General features: G+C 46.6%; 1 long non-coding RNA gene across 2 annotated transcripts in view; it reads left to right on the forward strand.

Annotated features, from left to right (window-relative positions):
- The first annotated feature begins 12,077 nt into the window (after positions 1-12,077).
- The window catches only part of LOC137533953 (uncharacterized), a 404,091-nt gene continuing 394,554 nt past the window's right edge, over positions 12,078-21,614 (forward strand). For both annotated transcript variants that reach the window (XR_011024260.1, XR_011024259.1), the window contains exon 1: positions 12,078-13,247. This is a non-coding gene — a long non-coding RNA (uncharacterized lncRNA). The remainder of the gene's footprint in view (positions 13,248-21,614) is intronic.

The following is a 21,614-nucleotide window of genomic DNA, read 5'->3' on the forward strand; positions in this document are numbered from 1 at the left end:
GGTAATACTATTATACTCCACCATACTACTCTATATATCTGTTTTGAACTTTCGATTTGATTAAAGGGAACCTAACTGAACGGGGGGTAAAGAGTTTCACTTACCTGGGGCTATTACCAGCCCCCTGCAGCAGTCCTGTGCCCTCGGCGCCGCTCTGGAATCCTCTGGTCCCCCGCTGTCACTTAGTTTCGTTTTTAACGACTCACCAGTCGCCAGCCGCCATGCGTATTATTGGACGCATTCACAAATGCAATTAGCGCTATTGCGGACCGCAATGCGTAAAAAAATACGCGTTGCCGCATATCTACGCGTGCGGCAAAGCGTATTTTTGTACGCATTGCGGTCCGCAATAGCGCTAATTGCATTGGTGAATGCGTCCAATAATACGCATGGCGGCCGGCGACTGGTGAGTCGTCAAAAACGAAACTAAGTGACAGCGGGGGACCAGAGGATTCCAGAGTGGCGCCGAGGGCACAGGACTGCTGCAGGGGGCTGGTAATAGCCCCAGGTAAGTGAAACTCTTTACCCCCCGTTCAGTTAAGGTTCCCTTTAAGCTATTAAAGAACAGGTTCTATGAATCAGTGATATACTTTAATTTAAACGTCTGATCTATGAGATCATTGGTATACTGCCAGGTGAGCATTTGAAGCTATACGTAGATATGTGCAGACAGAACAATGACTATGAGGGCACTCTGCCCACATGGCAGAGAGCAGAGCAAGATGAGGTTTGGCAGTTCCTTAGTGGCTTATCCCTGATTGGCTTATGAGAATATGGAGAATGCCAGGAGAACAAGACATGAAGCAGACGGAGCTATGTGACCTACAGTAAAATATTGATAGTTAAATGGGATTATCCATGTGGCACTCATTATCAGGAGTAACGCTGTGCATTCGCTTGTGTTTGAATGGAATATTCATGTTGATTTTCACTCAAAGTGAGACATATTTATCTGAGCTGAGAAATTGGCGAAGGGAAAAGGATTCGGTTTTCACCATGTGACACATCGAAGGTGTCACAATCTCACAGCAGCTACACAACAAAAAAAAAAAAAAAGAAGAATTTTACAAATGAAATGAATATCTTATACAGTAAAAACATGGTTACAGCAGGAACTACTTGTAATGTAGCAAAGTCCAATACTCTACTAACAGATCTTTTTTTTCCCAATTTTATCTGCTAAATGAGACACATCCCAGAACCCCCAAAACTATGAAAAGCTCAGAATCTCTTTCTCCCTTTTTGTCCTAAGTATTTTGATGCATTTTTCTGACTAGTAGGCCATCTAACCCCTCAACTCCTGGTACATTTCTGCCTTCCTCATCTTCCCAGGCCCTTGTGAGAAAACGCGGAAAAGCCGCCAATACTGAAGGTGAGGCGGCTGACTCCGCGTTCAACATGACAGCTGGCGCGCAGTCGGAGCGTGGAAAAACCGCCGCATGCTCTAACAACAGGTCGGCGGATTCCGCGTCCGATGCGGCAAGTTGCTCGCATAGGCCTGCTCCTCTCAGCAATGCGGAATGCGGAGAAAACGCCGCACGCACTGACAGCGGTGCGGCGGTTTCCGCATCCAACTCAGCAGAAACATTACAACACATGACTTGTGTGGCTGAGACTGATAGTCCACACTGGTTTAGGAGGACGCGCGCGCGCGCAGAGAGGCAGGGCCTTTATGGCAGTCAGAAGAGGGTCAGCTGACCAAGCTGGTCAGCTGACAAGTTCAGTAACTTCCATTGGTCCAGCACTTAGGGGAGGCGCTGGTGAGCGCTAGTGTATATATACTGGGTGCTGGTCATTCATCTGGTGTCTGCCGTTGCGATCACTACGTGGTAGCACTCAGACCTTGTCTGTATCTGTGTTATTAGACCAGTTTCCAAAGGTGTTGATGGCCAAGGATCTCACACCTTAGTCTAGGAATCCTGTTATTATCTGTATTGTTATCTAGACCAGTTTCCTAGGTGTTGACGGCCAAGGAACTCAAACCAGTCTAGGAATTGTGTACCATCTGTATCATTTACATTATTCTAGTCTAGTTCCTGGAGTGTGAGAATCTTGGAGCTCACACTCAAGTCTAGGCATTGTTGATTATCTGTTATGACTTTCTGCATTCCTGACCATTCTCCTGATCTCTGATTCTGTACCTTTGTCTTTCTGATACCTTGTTGCCAAACTCGGCTAGTCTCTGGAATCTGCATCTGTCTCCGGTCTCTGTACTGTATCTGTCCGTGTGGTGTCACTCACGTTCTGTCCTTCCCACTGTCTCAGCCTGGCTCCGCCCCTTGGGGAGCATCAGGCCTGTGGAAGGAATCTGATCCATAGCAGTAGCTCTTACTGTCTAGCACCCATCTTCCGGGTGCGTTCCTCAAAGTATTACTGTTGCACCAAACACTCTCATTTCTCAGGTGTCCAGAGGTTAGAAGATATATCTGATTATCGGTGATACTGCAGATCATCAATAATCGGGTATATTCTGCATTCTCGGTGATACTGCAGATCACCGGTAATCAGATCCTCTCTGTGTTACACCGATCGTTACAGCCCTGAAGGAAATAAAGTGTTCCCTTCATACTCTTGTTATTTGGAGATAACTGAACTGCTGCAATGTAGACCATCAGTGTACCTCAAAACATGCATCTAATCTGATTGCATGATTGCTGCGTTTTAAGAGTACCTAAGGTAAAAATTACAGAGCATGGAGGATGCGGGGTGTTAAGCAGGGCTGTGGAGTTGGAGCAATTTTGGGTACCCAGAGTCGGAGTTGGTATTTTCAATAAACTGAGGAGTTGATTTTTTAACCAAATCCATAGCCTTTGTAAAAATTAGACTAAGGAGTCGGAGTAATTTTGAGTACCTGGAGTCAGTGGTTTCATAAACTGAGGAGTCGGAGTCGGAAGATTTTTGTACCGACTCCACAGCACTGGTGTTAAGAATATATACTTACCATTCTGGCATCCTACCTCTAGGCAGGTGATAATTCTGCCTCCCTCAGAGAATGGGCCCTAATATTTTTTTTTTTCAGAAAAGCCCCAGGGGCTCTGGCCATCCCCACCTGCGTTGCCATGGTCTGCCCCCAGGTCAGTGGCCACTAGGGCTGCACGATTTTAGGAAAAATTTGAAATTGCGATTTTCCTCTCAAAAATTGTGATTTTGATTTTTTTCACTGAATTCACAGTGCCCCCAGTATAGTTTAGCCAGGTAGGTGCCTCCAGTATAGGTAGCCAGTATAGGTTAGCTAGGTTGGTGCCTCAAGTATATATAGCCAGTATAGTTGCCCCCATTAAAGGTTAGCTAGGTAGGTGCCTCAAGTATAGGTAGCCAGTATAGTTGCCCCAGTATAGGTTAGCTAGGTAGGTACCTCAAGTATAGGTAGCCAGTATAGGTTAGCTAGGTAGGTGTCTCCAGTATATATAGCCAGTATAGTTGTCCCTGGTTAAGGTTAGCTAGGTAGGTGCCAACAATATAGTTGACCCATAGTTTAGCTAGGTAGGTGCCTCCAGTGTAGGTAGCCAGTATAGTTGCCACTAGTAAAGGTTATCAAGTAGTTAAGGTTAGCCAGTATAGTTGCCCCCAGTATAGGTTAGCTAGGTAGGTGTCTCCAGTATAGGTAGCCAGTATAGTTGCCACTAGTAAAGGTTATCAAGTAGTTAAGGTTAGCCAGTATAGTTGCCCCCCAGTATAGGTTAGCTAGGTAGGTGTCTCCAGTATAGGTAGCCAGTATAGTTGCCATAATTAAAGGTTAAAGGTTGAAACGCGTCACGTGCCTGCTGACGCCGCTCGAGAAGTTCATGCTCCACCAAGCACTGACGGCCTCCGCCATCTCCCCCGACCTGGCGTCCATCTTTCCCGACCTGGCGTCCTTCTAACGAGTCACAATCTGATCCACTACCGGTGTTACCCGGCACGCAGGGAAAACAGCAAGGCCAGCTGGCGGTACCCCCCGGATGGGTGACCAACAACGCCAAATTGACTCAAAACGAACACATACGTGAGTACCGGCAATGCCGGCATAGCCTGAATTACGGAAAAGCGGTATTGGGGTGTGCACCTTTCGTGCATGTAATGAGATGGCGCTTAGAGGCTTAGTCTTACAATGATGTGCAACATATGATTGTGTGACGGAGAATACTGGATACTTCAAAGGCGGCTGTTCCAATGTAATCAAAAAGACCACCTCTAAAGAGGGCCCTGAAGAAATTGCTATTTCCTAATATTTTAGGACTCAATGGAGTGCACTCCAATTAGCTAGTAGGGGTGGGTCAGAATACAGGGACTCAGCCTGTTGTTTTTATGGGAAGGGAAAGGGCTATTAATATTTGGTATATATTGTGCTAATAAAGTTTTTCACTTTTGTATGCTTAGTGGCTCCCCATATCTTTCTATTGGTCATAATTAAAGGTTAGCTAGGTAGGTGCTGCCAGTATATTTGACCCATAGGTTAGCTTGGTAGGTGGCTGCCACCTGTATAGGTAGCCAGGCAGCATAGGAATAGCAGCGGGGGAGAGCGGGCATAGTAACAACTTACCTTCCGGGATGACACCGGCAGGTTCTATCTTCTTCCTTCTTCCTCTCCCAGCCGTCCATCACGTTAATATCAGCACCCCGTGATGACTTCCGGTTACGTCATCACAGGGGGCACTGTTACCAACGCGACTGACGACGCCTAGGCGAGGAAATAGGAAGAGACAGCGGGGGATTCCAGAAGGCGAGTTCCGCTACAATTATATGCGTCGGGTAGCAGAAAAACATACGCGTCAAAAAAAAACAACCTGCCGCTTTCACGATTACGTAATCGTCGTGTCCCACATCGCGGTTTCGATTTTAAAACGATTAATCGTGCAGCCCCAGCGGCCACTGCCTAATAGGTGGCAGGACCTGGCAACGCAGGTGGGCATGGCCAGAGTCTCAGTGGCGCTATGCATATGACCCTGTGGACGCACTCTGCCAAAGATGTCATATTTTTTGTGATGCAGTGGAATGCGGCAGGAACACAAAACACAAGTGTAAAACTGGCCTCAATGTATGTTGTGCAGCTATTACGTAAATGATTGAAAGTATATTAGAATGTCATCATTTTTGTTATAGTAATGCTGTACAATCAGATATGATTAATCCAAAAGAGTCTGGTCCAACATCTTGTGAGCAAACAGGACTGAAGCCTGACGAAGGCTATACAGCGGAAAGCTTGCTTACTCTTATTCTTTTAAGTTAGCCAATAAATGGTATCATTCTGATTCAAAATTCTTGCTTTTCCAAAAGAGTCTATTATATGAACTATACAGTATAAGAACCATGATAAGAACTATAAGCCATGATAGCTCCCTCATGGCAAAACTACAGATCTTCCTTTTTAGCAGGAAAATGGAACACTTGTAATACAGTATATGCAAAATGAATCTAAAGAGGAAAAAAAATCACACGTACAAAGTCAACTCAGGTCAAAGCTTCTCATTTGCTATGAAGATGCAGCTACAAAACCCATCAGATAGCGGCTTTATGTCTGCAAATACTAAATAAACATCACACAGCACTCTTAGGGGATATGCTGAGCACAGCAATCCATGGCAACCAATTACAATTCATATTGCTATTATTAATGATGCATGCTATGCAACCAGGAGAACAGCTAAAAACCAAACCTACTCCGTACAGGTCTCAGATCCTAACCATCAGGTGCTGATGTAGTAGCGGATGGATAGAGTTGGGACACTGAGCATGCATATAGCAAATGGCAGTGCACATGGCCGGGGTACCTTGAGAAAAAAACATATTTCTCAATTACGAACAATCACTAGTGGTAAGCCAGCCCTTCACCACAGGAACAAAATTATTATAAGGTAATAAAACTTCTTTTTTCCCTTTGTGCACAAACGCTTTATTCTGACAGAGGTGCCTGGCTCTTCTACTGACCACATATGCTATTGCTCCGTTGTTATTTCCTGGTGAAGCGGGATCGAACCTGTGAAACGTGTTGCATTGTCCCCCGGAGTATGTAAATAAACTTGTTGTATTTGATAACACATTGGCAATTTTTGTGTCTGCTTGGTGGAGGTAAGTCCACCACTGCCTCCTCATGTTTTAAACTTTTTAGATACTTTTATCCTTTTGGTGCCTCTGTATCCATAGTACGCTTTATTCTACTGGGTATGCGCGGACCTGAAACATTTAAATTAGCCAAAAAATGGTATCAACCTATTTCAAAGCTTTCTTCCTTAATTAATGGCTAACATAGCACAAGACTCTACCCCCAAATATATATTGAAAGCTTTACATTACAACTGCTGCACGTGACTACAATCACATAACCGCTATTTTACTCGCCTTTCAGTGATCCTCACAATAACACAGCTGAGGGTTACACATTTCCTCCAATAACATTAGACAGACATTAGGTTCCTGTGCTACTTGTTCAGCAATCTTTGAAAAGCAGACCCACGGTATCAGGATAGTCTCATGCTTGTTCAAAGCCAGTAAGCAAGCAAATACAATGGCGCAAAAACTTTAATTTTTAAACCTGAAGCACAAGAAAAAAAAGTGATACTAAGGTCTCGTTCACATTATCACACACAGATGGCGTGCGATTGTAATGCAACGCACACGATCGCATGCCATCTGCGCTTGTAATCGTTGCGTGGCTGATCTCAACGCCGCGAGTTTTAAGAAAAAATGTGTGCAGCATGCGTTGGCGCACCACACTGGTACGGAACGCATGCAGTGTGAACATCAGACAGTGCAGTCTATGCACTTCTGATGTTCGTCTGTACCTGTTTCCCGCACAAGTTGCCAAATTCCGGACGGCAACTTGTGCAATGTGAACGAGGCCTAATCTCAGTAAGGGCTCGTTTCCACTATCGCGAATCTGCATGCGTCCAACGCATGCAGATCCGCACATGTAATACAAGTGGATGGGCCTGTTTCCACTGTAGCGTTGTTGAGGTGCGTTTTTTTCAGCGTGAAAAAAACGCACAAAAGAGCCAACGATTTCGCCTGCGTCGGGAATCCGTGCGAATCGCCGCTAATGTATTTAATAGTAAAAACGCATGCGTTTGTTACATGCGTTTTTACCCGCGATTTCGCGTGCGATTTCGCACCTTTTTCAATTTTATTTAGCCCTGGCAGTGTCATGGTTAATTTCGCATGGCACCCTGCCATGCGAAATCGCGGGTAAAAACGCATGTGGAAACGCATCCGCATGCGTTTTTACAAGCGTCGGAATGCGGCCGAAATCGCGTCGCAACAGTGGAAACAAGCCCTAAAGGGAAGTCTCTAGTAGTTCCTTTCTGAATCCTCCTAATGCCCACCATTCCAGCGCTGGATCCTTCTAAGCATATCCAACACGAGCTAGTCGGATATGCTCTCATGGCTACATTCTTGTCTGTGTACAAGCGCAACCTCAATGCACATGCTGGAGTACGATCCGCACATACAGCTAGTGTTCTCCAAAGGCTAATTATGGTGAGCACCCGTCTATCATCGGCACGTTTCGCTTACTAGGCACGTGGCTTCATCTACTAGGCACGTGGCTTCATCTACTAGGCACGTGGTTTTGGCTACTAGGCACCCAGCTTCAGCTACAAGAAACGCAGCTTCAGCTACAAGGTACACAGCTACATGGCATGTGGCTTCGGCTTTTAGGAACGTGGCTTCGGCTCATAGGCACGCATGCGGTTTCAGCTACTAGGTATATAGCTTCGGCTACTAGGCACCTGGCTTCAGCTACAAGGCATGTGGCTTTGGCTACTAAGCAGGCGCCTTCGGCTACTAGGCATGCGGCTTTGGCTACAGGGCACATGGCTTTGGCTACTAGGCAAGCGCGTTCGGCTACTAGGCATGCGGCTGTGGCTACTATGCAAGCGGCGTCGGCCACTAGGCACACAGCTTTGGATACTTGGCAGGCGGATTCGGCTGCTAGGCAAGCGGCTTGACTACTAGGCACGCACCTTCAGCTACTAGGCACACAGCTTTGGCTGCTAGACATGCAGCTTCGGGTACTAGGCACACGGCTTTGGCTGCTAGACATGCAGCTTCAGGCTACTAGGCATGCGGCTTCGGCTACTAGGGATGTGGCTTCAGCTACTAGGCACACGGCTTCCACCGCTCAGCATGCGGCTTCAGCTACTCGTCATGCGGCTTCAGTTACTACGCATGTGGTTTTAGCTACTAGGCATGCGGTTTCTGCTACTTGGCATGCAGCTTCAGCTACTCGCCACGCGGCTTCAGTTACTAAGCATGCGGTTTTGGCTACTAGGCATGCAGGTTTCTGCTACTTGGCATGCAGCTTCAGCTACTCGCTACGCGGCTTCAGTTACTAAGCATGCGGTTTTGGCTACTAGGCATGCGGTTTCAGCTACTTGGCATGCGGTTTTGGCTACTAGGCATGCGGCTTCAGCTACTTGGCATGCGGCTTTGGCTACTAGGAATGCGGTTTCGGCTACCTGAGCACACACAGTATGGTCACACTTGTACATGAGCAGGAGTGCAGCCACAAAAAGGAAGAGGATCCCGGCAACAAAGCAGGTGGTTTTGGCGCATCCTGTTCAGTGCCAAAACTAGGCACCGCCATAGCAGTAATTATATCCTGCGCAGTGTGCGTAAGGGTAATTCGGGTTCTGGCGAAAGCAAATTACTGTATATTCCTGCGTATAAGACTACTTTTTAGCCCTTGAAAATCTTCTGAAAAGTTGGGGGTCGTCTTATACACCGGGTGTCATTGATGCCGGGTGTTACGCCCTATCCTGTTACCGCCTCTCAGATCTCCCTGCTGAGTGCAATCTATTCTTCCATACCGCTCTGATAAACAGGTAGACAAGGAGAGCTGCTCAGTCTACTGAAGGAGTTTTGACCAATGCAACAAGTCAATCGGCTATATACTGGGTAACACATACAGTACAGCACCAGTATCTGTTAATACATAGCACCAGTATATGATGTTTTTTATTTTTATTTTAATGTGGTGTGCATTGGAAGAGGGGTAGTCTTATACGGCGAGTATATCCCAAACTCTATATTTTAACTGGAAAAGTTGGGGGGTCGTCTTATACGCCCAGTCGTCTTATACGCCCAGTCGTCTTATACGCCTGAATATACGGTACTCCTCTCTACAAGTTGCTACGACTCGGAGGAGGAATAGTATTTAACACTGCCTGGAATTTGAGCAGCAGCAGGGTGAGCCATCATTCAGCTCACCCTGCACCCAGCACACTGGCAGCGTACTAAAACATACGTCCCAACCAGCAGCTGAGGGGTTGAGAAGGATCTGGAGAGCCTCTGTAGTATGCAGAGGCTTCCCCCTACTTAGGTAAGTATCTTAAAGGGGTTCTCCGGTGTCTTTTAAAAAACTAAAACTGACACTTACCTGGGGCTTCTATCGACCCCCTACAGCTGTAATGTCCTGCGCCGTCCTCCTCTGATCACTCGTTCCCCGCTGCCGGCACCGGTGTAATTATTCATCTAACTAGACGAATAGAACTGTGGCTGCGTGGCCGTGGCCTGCGCAGTAAGCTCCCGATGACGCGCGCAGGAGCGAACACGCACGCAGCCGCAGTTCTATTCATCTAGTTAGACAAATAACTAAACCGGTGCCGGCGGCAGGGAATGAGTGATCGGAGGAGGACGGCGCGGGACATTCAGCTGCAGGAGGTCGAGAGAAGCCCCAGGTAAGTGTCAGTTTTAGCTTTTTAAAAGACACCGGAGAACACCTTTAAGTTTCATTTTTTTCCCCTCACAGGTTTGCTTTAAAACAGACAAAAAATGTCAGGTGCCATGGTCAGACCCTAATTGTCTCCTTTTAGGCACCATTTTAGGGGAATGTTAACCCTTTGTCATCATTTCACTAGGGTGGGGGGGCGCTTAGAAAGATTTATCTGTCCAGCCTGCCCCCTCCCCCCATACCAAAGATAAGCTTCTGTTTAGATGGAAAAGGGGTTAAAATAAAAAGCGCCTCTCATGCGGCACATATAATACAGCGAGGGCAGCGACTGCATTTGAATATTTTCTTGGCAATGATCCATCTTCATTAATGCGTGGGGGGAATCAGCCAATATTTATAAGAAAAACATATTTGACACTCGAGGGAGCCGCATTTAGAGCTATTTTGCTAATTTGATGGAGTGGTAATAAGCCCTGGAAAATGTCAGTGCTTTCTGCAAGCAGCTGCTTTAAATCCAGGCTGCATGTTGGACCAACAAGACAATCTATTCTTCACAATGGGACCTGGATGTCATCTGCTGCTTCTCTCTCCCCCCGCGTATCAGCAGGATTAAATTATTCCATGCTGCAGCCTCGCTGATTTCTCTATTTGGTCTTCAAACATAATGGTCAGTGTTGAGCGTCAGACACAAGAGGCACCACAGGTACACTTTGCAGTGATGGCTGCTGGATAATTTTACCTGGACAAAGGTCATCCAGTGCTGATCAGCCTGACCAGAGTCTTTGGTTTGTCTTGCAGAAAAAGATTCCCTGCCACTTCTACTTCGTATATGTATTCTTCACTGGTTTCAAATTATTTTGTCTGTCAAAATAAGTTAACAGTTATAAACGTTTTAAAGCGTACTCGAGGCAACATGTGGCATGAAAAGTTAAACATGTGCATGTACAGTGCAAAACATATTAATAACCAAGCTGTAAATTTTACTTTATGTTGCTGCCTGAAAGAGTTAATTTTCAGGCATGCAAGTGACAGCTTCTGTCTTGTCAGTACCTTGACAGGAAAATACGGTAGTAAAACGGTGCTGCGTAATATGTTGTTCTCATGGCCACACCCTCATCCAAGTTCGAGCCTCTTCATACTAGGCATGCACGATTACAATCCGCATACAGCTTGTCTCTCTGTGCCTGAGCTGGCTTCCTTCTACTGGGCATGTGAGGACCGCAACTCTCTCATGTCCAGTACAAAGCAGCTAGAAACGGGAGTGAGGCCATGAGTACATATCAGACAAGCTCTTCTCGGACATGCTTAAAGCATGCATTAAATTTGGCCAACTGGTTCCCTCACTTTGCATTATGTTTGGCCCACTATAGACCACCAGGGAATCTATATTGGAGATGAAGCCCTAGATCATCAGGGAAGCCATATGGGGGAGGGAGGGGGAAAGCACTAAAACACCAGGGAACTGTATAGGGGAGGAGGGGGGCCACCTGGGAACTTTATAAGGGAGGGTGGTGCCCAATAGACATCAAGATTGGCCCGTGACTAGATCACTGGTGTACAATTTCTGCCCACTTTGTATTTCTGCCTGACACCCCTGGCTTAGAGGGACCTAGTGCTGGAACAGCGGGCACCAGTAGGATCCAGAAAGGCTTCCACTGAGGCAAGAATCTCATTTTTACTTTGGTGCCCACAATACTGCCACAACCATTTTTGAATATACCTGGTCCAAGGTGCCAGTTTGCCAGAAGATGTGTGGTAATCAGTGGAGAGGCGGTCCTACAGCACTCACCTCTCCAATCCTCTGTCAAGGGTGGAGGTCCTTGCAGCTGCCCATTAGATCTCTGTCCTGGACTCCCCACCCCTGTGCTGCGAGATATGGCAGTGGGAGGGAACAAACTCACTTCAACAGCTAGGTAAGTGCTGCTTATAGGAATGGGGCCAGCCAGCAGCGCGCCGGTCGGGGGCGGGGCCAGCGGCACCGAAGCCCCGTTGTTCATCTTACCGCAGCCACACTCAGGCAATGAGGTGATGACTAGGCCGGGTGAGGAAGAATCACATCAAGTCGACACTGCTGCATAGAGTTCCGAGGGGCGGGGCTGCTTGCACAGGTGCGGTCCCGCCTCCTACCATGCTACTTACGGGTGACTTCTGAGGAGAAATTCCGGCAAATGAGAGAAGCACCCCGCGTACTCGTACTGATGTACTCAGAGAAACGGGGAGTCTAGCTGTCAGCCCAGCACACGCTGACTTTAGAAGTAGTCATACTACTGGCTGAAATCTCCATCCAACCGTTTATATAATTTACCTCACGTCACGCTGCCCGTCTCTCTAGTTCTCCTCAGGAGATTGTCTGGGGCGTGGTCAGCGCTACGCGCCTTTTTCACCAAGATGTGGTTATTGCCCTGCGCTGAAGGTGCGGTGCCACTGCCAGTGGTACAGTTTGAGCAACCGCTTCTGACTGGACTTTGCCAGGGCGGCCATGTTTCTCTGCCTGTGGGCTGTGGAGCCGCAGGGGGTGTCTCCTTTGAAGTTCCTCAAAAATATTTGACTTTCTTTTATTTCGTGGCAGAGATGTAATGGGGTCCTAGACAAGATAGCACTTTTTGCCCAGCGCAGATGGTCACCTGGCTTTTTTGTTTAGCTTTGGTGTAAGTAACAACCACCAGGCCCCTATACTCCCTCCAGGCCCTAGGCAGATGCCTAGAATTACCTTGTGGATAATCCTGTTTTGCTTCTTTATTACATTTTGCTAGGAGAGGGGCAAGTCATGAGTAGTTATTAATGCCAGGATGGGATTATCATTACTATTTCTATTCAACAAGACCTCTTGGCTTTGTGGGGCAGAAGAACAAAACGATCAGATAGAGCAAACAGGCTGGAGATTAGAATGATATGGAGAAAATAAACATTTGTGCGTACTTAAAAAACTTATGTGGGCTCTACAAAACTGAGGGTCAGCCCTGACACTCCAACCCCCCCCACCCCCCACCCCCCAAGTTTATTCTCTTTTCCAAAATCTTCCTGTATTTAGGAGAAGCTAATCTAGTTGAGGGGACCCAGCGGTAACCTATAGGCTAGCTCCGCTGCCTGCAATAAGTCGCAGTGAACTCACAAATTTGGTCGCGATCACTAGTTTGTAAGAAACACTTCCATAATTCCGCGCAGGAGGACAGAGGCCGACCTCAGTGTGCAGAACAGAGACCTGCTGCAGTCCAGTGGAGAAAGACAAAGACCATTCTACAGTCCAGTACAGGAGAACAGAGACCCTACCATAGCCCAGTACAGGACAAAGCTTTGCTTCAGTCGAATACAAGAGAACAGAGATCCGTCCAAGGTTCCAATACAGGAGGTTGTCCTCTGTACACGAAGTATTGACTCAATCCAGTACAGAACAGAGATCCTATCTAAGTCCACTACAGGAGAATGGAGGACTTGCCACAATCAAGTACAAAAGGAGAGAGACTGCCTCAGTCCAGTATAGGAGAACATATAAAATTTCAGAAATGTCCCAGCCAACTTAATTGGCTAATCTGAGCCTCACCACCAAGATGGCAGCCTCCATGAAGCAGAGACAGCAGATTCTGCACTTCCGTCCAGCAAGGTGAGATGTTGATACGGTGCTTTAGTAAAACATGGTTATTTAGATACGTAGAACATGGCAGATCTGGATTCAAGTGAAGTAAAAATGAATACATTCTGGGAGGTTCAGTATATGAATTTATTGTTCGGAAACCCAGGTACCGGTAAGAAAAGAAAACAAAAAGAGCAGCAGGAGTGTAAGCAGTGTAGTATTTCTGGGAAATGTAGAGAAATAACAACTACTCCCAAACATGGGCAGTCACATTTTCGGGCATGTGGAGAAGGACCATCTCCACTCGGTTATGATGACTCGGTTGATCAATGTGAGTCGCACTCCAGAAAAAAAATAAAGGACCACTGAATTTAGTCTCAGAGGTAACCCCTGGGACAGGGGAGGAGACAATGCAAGATCGGAGGAGGCACCCCAATTGTGATACAATGTGTAGTGAGTGGAGGTAAGTAATGGGAACAGTCTAACCTAGTAATAAGAGGTTACGATTTTTATTGTTAGACAGACACCTCTGAAACAGAAATACACAGTTCAGACACTGTCTCATATTGACCTGAGGAAGCGGGCAGGTCGCGTTAAACACATTGTCTTTTAATTGGTGTCTAGCAGTAAAAATCGTAACCTCATCATGAGGTAAGACTGTTCCTATTACTTACCTCCACTCACTACACATTGGGGCGCCTCCTACCATCTTGCATTAAAAATTAATACAGGTTGGCTTAATAGCGTATGGACACTTGTCCATTTTTATATGTTTCCGACTTATGCTATGTAAGGGAAATAACGTTTTATTGATTTAACCACTTCACCACTGAGGGGTTTTACCCCTGAAACACCAGAGCAATTTTCACCTTTCAGCGCTCCTTCCATTCATTCGTTTATAACTTTATTATTACTTATCACAATAAATGCATTTTTTTCAGTTTTGCATCCATCCCTAATTACAAGCCCAGAGTGTAACGATTGGTGTCAGCAAAACAGTTTTTTTCTGATTATTGGTGATCTGCAGAATCACCAATAATACTAGTATAGCTAGACACAGGACACCCAATGTGGTATTGTGTTTGGTGCAACAGTAATCAGAGAAGTTATCTCCCGAGAAGCGGGAGATACAGACACTACTGCAGCCAAGGATTCCCTGAGGAGCAGGGAATCAGACTGCACTGCAGCCAGTGGACCCCTGGGTGGCAGGGTCCCACTGACTGTGCTGCAAGATGATCTCCTGAGGAGTAGGAAATACAGACTGTACTGCAGCCAAGAATTCCCTGAGGAGCAGGGAATTCAGATCGTACTGCAGCCAGTGGACACCTGAGGAGCAGGGACCACTGGCTGGGCTGCAAGAGTGATAACTAGTGGGATGAGAGATATGATTGGACTGCAGCCAAGGTTTCCCTGAGGGGCAGGGAATCAGACTGTACTGCAGCCAGTGGACCCGGGAGGGGTAGAGACCACTGACTGTGCTGCAAGATGGTCTCCTGAGGAGCAGGTGACCCTAAGCCTGTGCATGCAGCTAATGAACACCTGAAGAGCAAGTGTCACAGACAGTACAGTAAGGCTGATCACCCAAGGGTTAGGTGACAGCCAGAAAGTTCAGACAAGCAAGGTCGGCAACATACGGACAGATAAAGTACAGAGACGGAAGACTGATTCGGTATCCAGGTACAGGCAATGTCGGCAACAGTTTATCAGATAGGCGGAAGTACCGAATCAGTAAGCAGGAGAGTGGTCAGGAAAGCCAGAGATCATAACAGGTAACAGTAATATATCAATCCTAATCTAGGTGTGAAGTCCTTGGTTTCAACACCTGAGAACTAGTCTAACACATAAACAGTAGCAATGTAGCAATATCCTAGTCTTAGGTGTGAAGTCCTTGGTTTCAACACCTGGGAACTAATCTACAGAATGGTACACAAGTCTCACAATACAATAGTGCTTTAAGGCTATCAACGGGCTCCGGCTGGTTCTAACACACTGTAAGATCTGACTAGGGTCTGAGTGCTCACACGTAAGCATTCGCAACAGCAGACAACTTGCAACTGACAGGCAAGTCCTATATATACCCAGAGCGCTCCACAGCGCTGCCCCAGTCAGCCAATCCGGAGCATAGCTGGAGTCAGCTGATCGGCATGATCAGCTGACTCCCCTTCTACTAGCATAAAGGTCCTGGCGCGCTCTCCATCTGTGTGTACTAGAAGGACCAGGCGAACCAGCATCATGTTGCTGCGCGGCAGAAGCCGCCAGCTGGAACGCGGAGATAGCCGCCATGTCGCTTGCCCATGCGGCGGCATCTCCGCTATTCATTACACATAGTTTATAAAGTAACAGTGTTATACCCTCTTGACATAAATATTTTAAAAGTTCTGTCCCTAAGGTAACTATTTATGTTTTTTTTTTTATTGTATTTTTTTTTTTTTCATTACAAAAAAATAATAATTGGGGAGTGTGGGAGGTAATGAGTTAATTTATTGTGTAAAACTAATGTATTTGTATATGTAAAATGCTTTAGGGTGTAGTTTTACTATTTGGCCACAAGATGGCCACAGTGAGTTTGTGTTCATGCGACCTGTAAGCGTCCGGAAGGATGCTTACAGGAAGCACTATGAGGCTGGGAAAATCACAATGATCGCGCTGTTTCTCATAGAAGCAGCAGATCATTGCGGGGGCTTAGATCAAGGAACAGGAATGGATTTTCCCATTCATTGATCTCCGGGCGAGCGGGCGCCGGCATGCACGAGCGGCGGGAGCGCGGACAGCGGCGGTAGCGTGGGAGGTACGGATTTCTCCGTCCCTTGGTTTATAAGGATGGAAAAAGGGACGGAGAAATCCGTACTGCGGGGGTTAAAGTGGTTAAGAATGATTTCTCATAGGCTATTGACTGGCAGCCTAATACATAGAAAGAAATACTGTCCTGTTTTCTAACTGGATATTTTAAAGCACACCTGAACCGGGATGAAAAATAATTTTTACTTAACTGGGACTTTGTTATTTTTAAAGGAAAACTTAAGTCTCCTAAAAAAAATGACTTGTACTCACCCAGGGCTCCCCTCAGCCCCCTGCAGCTGAACGGTGCCCTCGCCGTGTCTCTCCGATGCAGCTGCGTTCCCGGCCGCAATAGCATTACAGAAGGTGCTATTGCGGCCGGGAACGCGGCTATTCAGCCGCGTTCCCAGCCTGTCGGCCGGTGACGGCCAAACCGGAAGTGGCCGCCGGCGAGTCCAGCTGCATCGGAGAGACAAGGCGAGGGCACCGTTCAGCTGCAGGGGGCTGAGGGGAGCCCCGGGTGAGTACAAGTCATTTTTTTTAGGAGACTTAAGTTTTCCTTTAAAGTCAAATCTGGTCACCTCCAATAACCAAATCGTAATGAGAAAAGTTGAATTGTTCCTTAGGAATGCTTCTGATTATCCCTGCTCTATCTTCGACTGTTCAACTGTCACTGCTGCAAATCAAAGTGCTTGATTCCATGGAGGCTATCAAAGCCTGTTCCTTTACCAATCTTAAAGGACCATATCGCGAAAAAAGTAGGCAGTTAAAATGTGACAGATGACAGGTTTTGGGCCAGTTCATCTTTTTAAGGGGGAATCTCAGGGTTTTCTTTGTTTTCAACAGCATTTTATGAACAACAGTTGCAAAATCTAACTGACATAATAGTGTGCAAGTGATTTCGGAGGCCGGCTGGTATCTTGCTATTTTGGCAGTTAAACTGCTGTTCAGGAAATGCTGTTGAAAACAAAGCAAACCCTTGAAATACCCTATGAGGAGATGGATTGTCCCAAAACCTGTCGGTTCTGTCAGATTTTAAATGCCTACTTTTTTTCGCGATAGTGGTCCTTTAAAGAGAAACTATTTGCAATAATATGGCCCCGCCAAAAAATATATATATGTGAGTAAAAATTACTTACATAACAGATGTATTGCAGTGTCCACGTTTTGCTTTCATATAATCTTATATAGTAAATAAGGAGCATTCTGTTGATGGCAGGGGCCATCTTGCGTCCTCCGGCTAGATTCCGGAATAGAAGGGAACTGCTGCGCCTGGAACCGGTTAGGTGAGTCTGTGTGCGTCGCCTCTATCCTTCCCCATCGTGCAGCATGGGGAGGACGGGGAATGCGGCGGTGGCAGGAGAGGGGGGACATGACACTGGAGGTGGGGGGCTGAGGACAGTGACAAGAGACAGCCTCTGCAGCCCCCCCTCCCCCCCCCCCCCCCCCCCGTACCCTAGCTGCCGCTGCGAACACACAAAGAAGGTGAGACCAGTCGGCCAATTAGAGAGCTCGGCTTTTGCCAATCAGGCTGATTCAGCAGGCATGTCACTTCTCTTTTACGTCTTTGTACGTAGTTAGAGCCTATGGGCATGGGGAGAGAAAACCTATTTGGGGAAAAAAGTAAGATTGATTTTAAACTTTTGAATTGCCTGGTTCGCATCCTTTGTATCCATGTAATAGCCTGCAACAGAGAATTGATTTTTTATTTTATGCTTAACAGTTACTCTTTAAAGAGACTCTGAAGTGAGATTAAAAATCGCTTTTTACCTTATATTCAACGGGGGCATGTTTGCCCTTGCTAAAACGCCGCTATCCCGCGGCAGAACGAGGGGTCTTTACCCCCCAAATCCCCTCTGTGCTGCCCGGGGAGCACTCTCTGTTGAGGCAGAGGTAATGGCTGTAGCTCTGCCTCTCAGCGCTTCTATCAGCACTGATCGGCCCCTCTCAGTCTTCCTTTACTGAGAGGGGCGGGGAGAGCCAGAGATCCGCCGGCTGATAGACGCACATGGAGGCAGAGCTGCGGCTCTTAGCTCTGCCTCTATGAGCAGCAAAATCCATGACCATGAAAGTCGTGGATTTTGCAGGGGGGGGGGGGGGGGGGGGGGGATTTGGGGGGTAAAGACCCCTCATTCTGCCGCGGGATGGCGGCATTTTAGCAGGGGCAAACATGCCCATGTTGAATATAAGGTAAAAAGCGTTTTTTAATCTCGCTTCGGAGTCTCTTTATCAGTAGTGTAAAGGGATGGCTTTGATTGACATTTACCACATTGGTGACTGGAAGGATGAAGACAAGCACACATTCCTGTTCCACTGGTGAAATGAGACCTTGGACAAAGAAGACCAGGAGCAGACATTGGAGGGAGCTTCAATTGGGCGAAAAATATCACATTTTAACGACAAGTGAAGTAAGATTCATATGGAGGCTGGCATATTTATTTCCTTTTTCACAATACAAGTTGTCTGGCTGTCCTGCTGAGCCAGATGCATTGCTCTGTCAAAAACAGGCCTTCAGGGAACACGGCGCTATTGTGCGGTGTTCCCCGCCTGGCCACCGGCCAAGCAGGAAGTGACATGCGCGTGACGTGCACTTGGTGTCAGCTCCTGCTTCGGGTATGTGGAAGTGTATTGTTTAAATATACTTAGGCGTGTCGCACCAGTGCTTTTTTAAAAATGTATGCGTCGCCATAAACTAACATGAGTTCCGGGCCAACGCAGAACGACACATCGCTAACGTAGTTATTGACCTGCATTGGGCATCCTGCGAACATGTCACTTCCATCGCACCCTAAAGTACTAGTATGAAAGTCTCCATAGACTTTCATTGCACGTCGATGGGGTGCGGTAAAAATACTGCACCGCCTCAGTATGAAAGGGTTCTCAGTTAGAGACCATGCAGATCAAATGTTTGATTTAAGTTTGACTTCATTTGCTGCATGCTTGTTTCAGGTGTTATTCAGACACTGATGTAGGGCAGGACAGCCAGGCAACTGGTATGGTTTAAAATGAAATAAATATGGCAGCCTCCATATCCCTCTCACTTTAGGTGTCCTTTAGGGCTGATTTCCACTGAGCCACTTGCAGTGATGTGAGTAGGCATCCGAATCCCTGTAGCAATGCAATGCACAGCTATAGGGATTCAGGTGCGTGCTTCAGTAAAATGCAGCATGCCGTATGAATCGTACCAGCAGATCTATTGGCAGAGTAGGCATCGTTTCCCCACCCGAATTGCTTGCGGAGAAGTGCAGCAATGGAAATAGACCCTTAAAGAGAACCCGAGGTGGGGTTTTTGAGTCTTAAGAGGACACAGAGGCATGTTCTGTGCAGTATTGCCAGACTAGCGACAATCTCAATCTGATTGTCGCTAGCCTTCTGTATACCTGAAGCTTGTCAATCATCATCGGCTCCCCCTGCATCTGTCCCCTTCGCTACCCGCCTCTGTAAGCTTCCTCCAATCGGTCGCTAAGCCGTGACCCAGGAAATACTACTAGAGAGACACAGAGGCATGTGATTGTGCACAGAACATACCTCTGTATCCTCTTAAGATTAAAAAAAACCTCTCGGGATCTCTTTAAAAGTAATCTGACATTGGCTAATCAGAAGTTTCACTTCCACAGAGTCACTACAGGATAATATCTGAGCCTGAAATGAGGCTGTGACTAATTGCTTGAACATATACAAAACCTAAGTGGTAGCTGACGTTTGATAAGCAAAGTTAAAGGGAACCTGAACTGAGTAAAATTATTTAAAGTAAACACATGATGTACCTGCAAATTAATATTATATACTTACCTAGCCTTCAGTTCCTCTCTGAAGCTCACTATTTTTTTCAAACAATGATTCCTTTCAGTCCTGACAAGATTTTGTCAGAACTGAAATATATCAGTTGATGTCAGTTATAACTGAAAGGACAACTGATTAGCAAGGTAATGCCCATGTTTCCCTATGGCTCAAATGGGCGATATTACAGTTTAACAGTGTGCTGACCAGGAAGCTGGTTTGGTGTAATGGCCATTTTTAAAATGGAGGATGGGGAATTCCATTGATAACTGGACAAACAGGATGCAGGAGAGGATAAAGAGATTGATGAGTAGACTCCACGAGAGGTAAGTATAACGTTATATTTATTTTTACGTTTCATTTTCAGTCCAGGGTTGCTTTAAAGATGCCATGAATTGTGTTCAATGAGAGACGCTTGTCATATGTAAGTACAGTATTGTACAGTGCATCAGATACAAGATTATCTTTAGACTTATCTCCTACTGCTGGTATATACCAACATAAAGCAGCCCCGAATGTTACACAGATTGGGCTCCAGAGCCTCAGCCAGGGATCCAGCGAGAAGGAGATGACCTCTGTGAGGTGAGGAGTCTTGCTCCACTAATTAGCTAATCTTTGGGACAACATGAGATTAATTGGTGTGTGGAGGAAGAAGAGGTCATGATTCAGGGAAGGACAGAGTGTGAAGATGTTATTAGCATGTAACACCTTGTCTCCTGCTCCAAAGCTGCCCTTCTTCTCCTCTCCGGTATTGTAATGAGCCGCGAGAAGAAGGACGACTTGTGTCACTACTTGCCTGAGAGCCGTCTGACGCTTCCAACCGCCATCTGCATAGAATCAGAAAATGAACAGGCAAAGCTGTGACAGAAGTGTGAGCTTTGCTTATATCTCGCTTCCCTCACCGACGCTCATTTCTCCCTTCTATTTCTGGAGCCGACTTGCCCATGTCTGTCTCTTATTTGTTTATTGCCCGCTGGAACCTCATATGAAACGCTAGTCTCAATTATTAGAGATTTGGGGAAAGTGGGAGCAGGTGAGGAGAGGGGCGGAATATCTGATGGGAAATATACAGTTATTACAGACACTCAGAAAAGGTGGGGATGGCTGACGAGAGAACAGAATATATCTGACAGGAATATACAATCATTACATTGGGTTATCCAGTCTTTTTTTGCTCACGGAGACACTCCTTGGGACCTGATTTAAAGATGTATCAAGACAAGTACAAAGAAAACTAGAGCAAAAGTGAAGCAGCTACCCAAGCAACTAATTAGGTTTTCGCTGTTGCATGAAGTGACCATTCTGAATGCTTGCTCTGGGCAACAGCTGTATGTTTGCCTCAGTTTTACCCAGGGCTGTGGAGTCGGAGTCAGGGCGATTTTGGGTGCCTGGAGTCGGGAAAAAATGCACCGACTCCGACTCCTGATGAATTTAAACTGTAATAATTGATATGTTGTTAAAATTTGGTTTTATGACTCACAATTAAATGGTACCTTAGAAGGTTCAAAAGAAAAGTTTTATACATACCTGGGGCTTCTTCCAGCCCCCTTCAGGCTAATCAGTCCCTAGCTGTCCACCTCCACCACCTGGATCTTCTGCTATGAGTCCTTGCTGCTTCCACAGCCAGGAGCGTTCTTAACCTGCGCAACAGTGCTGCGCAGGTGTAGTACGCTCCCGGCGGCGGAGTGTGTGCATGCGCACTACGCCAGACTGGCTCAAGTACCTGGACTCATAGCAGAAGATCCAGGTGGCGGAGAAGGACAGCGAGGGACTGATTAGCCTGAAGGGGGCTGGAGGAAGCCCCAGGTATGTATAAAACTTTAATTTCATCTGCCTCAG

Source organism: Hyperolius riggenbachi, chromosome 10 (genome assembly GCF_040937935.1).
Source record: "Hyperolius riggenbachi isolate aHypRig1 chromosome 10, aHypRig1.pri, whole genome shotgun sequence".
NCBI classification, from domain to species: Eukaryota; Metazoa; Chordata; class Amphibia; order Anura; family Hyperoliidae; genus Hyperolius; species Hyperolius riggenbachi.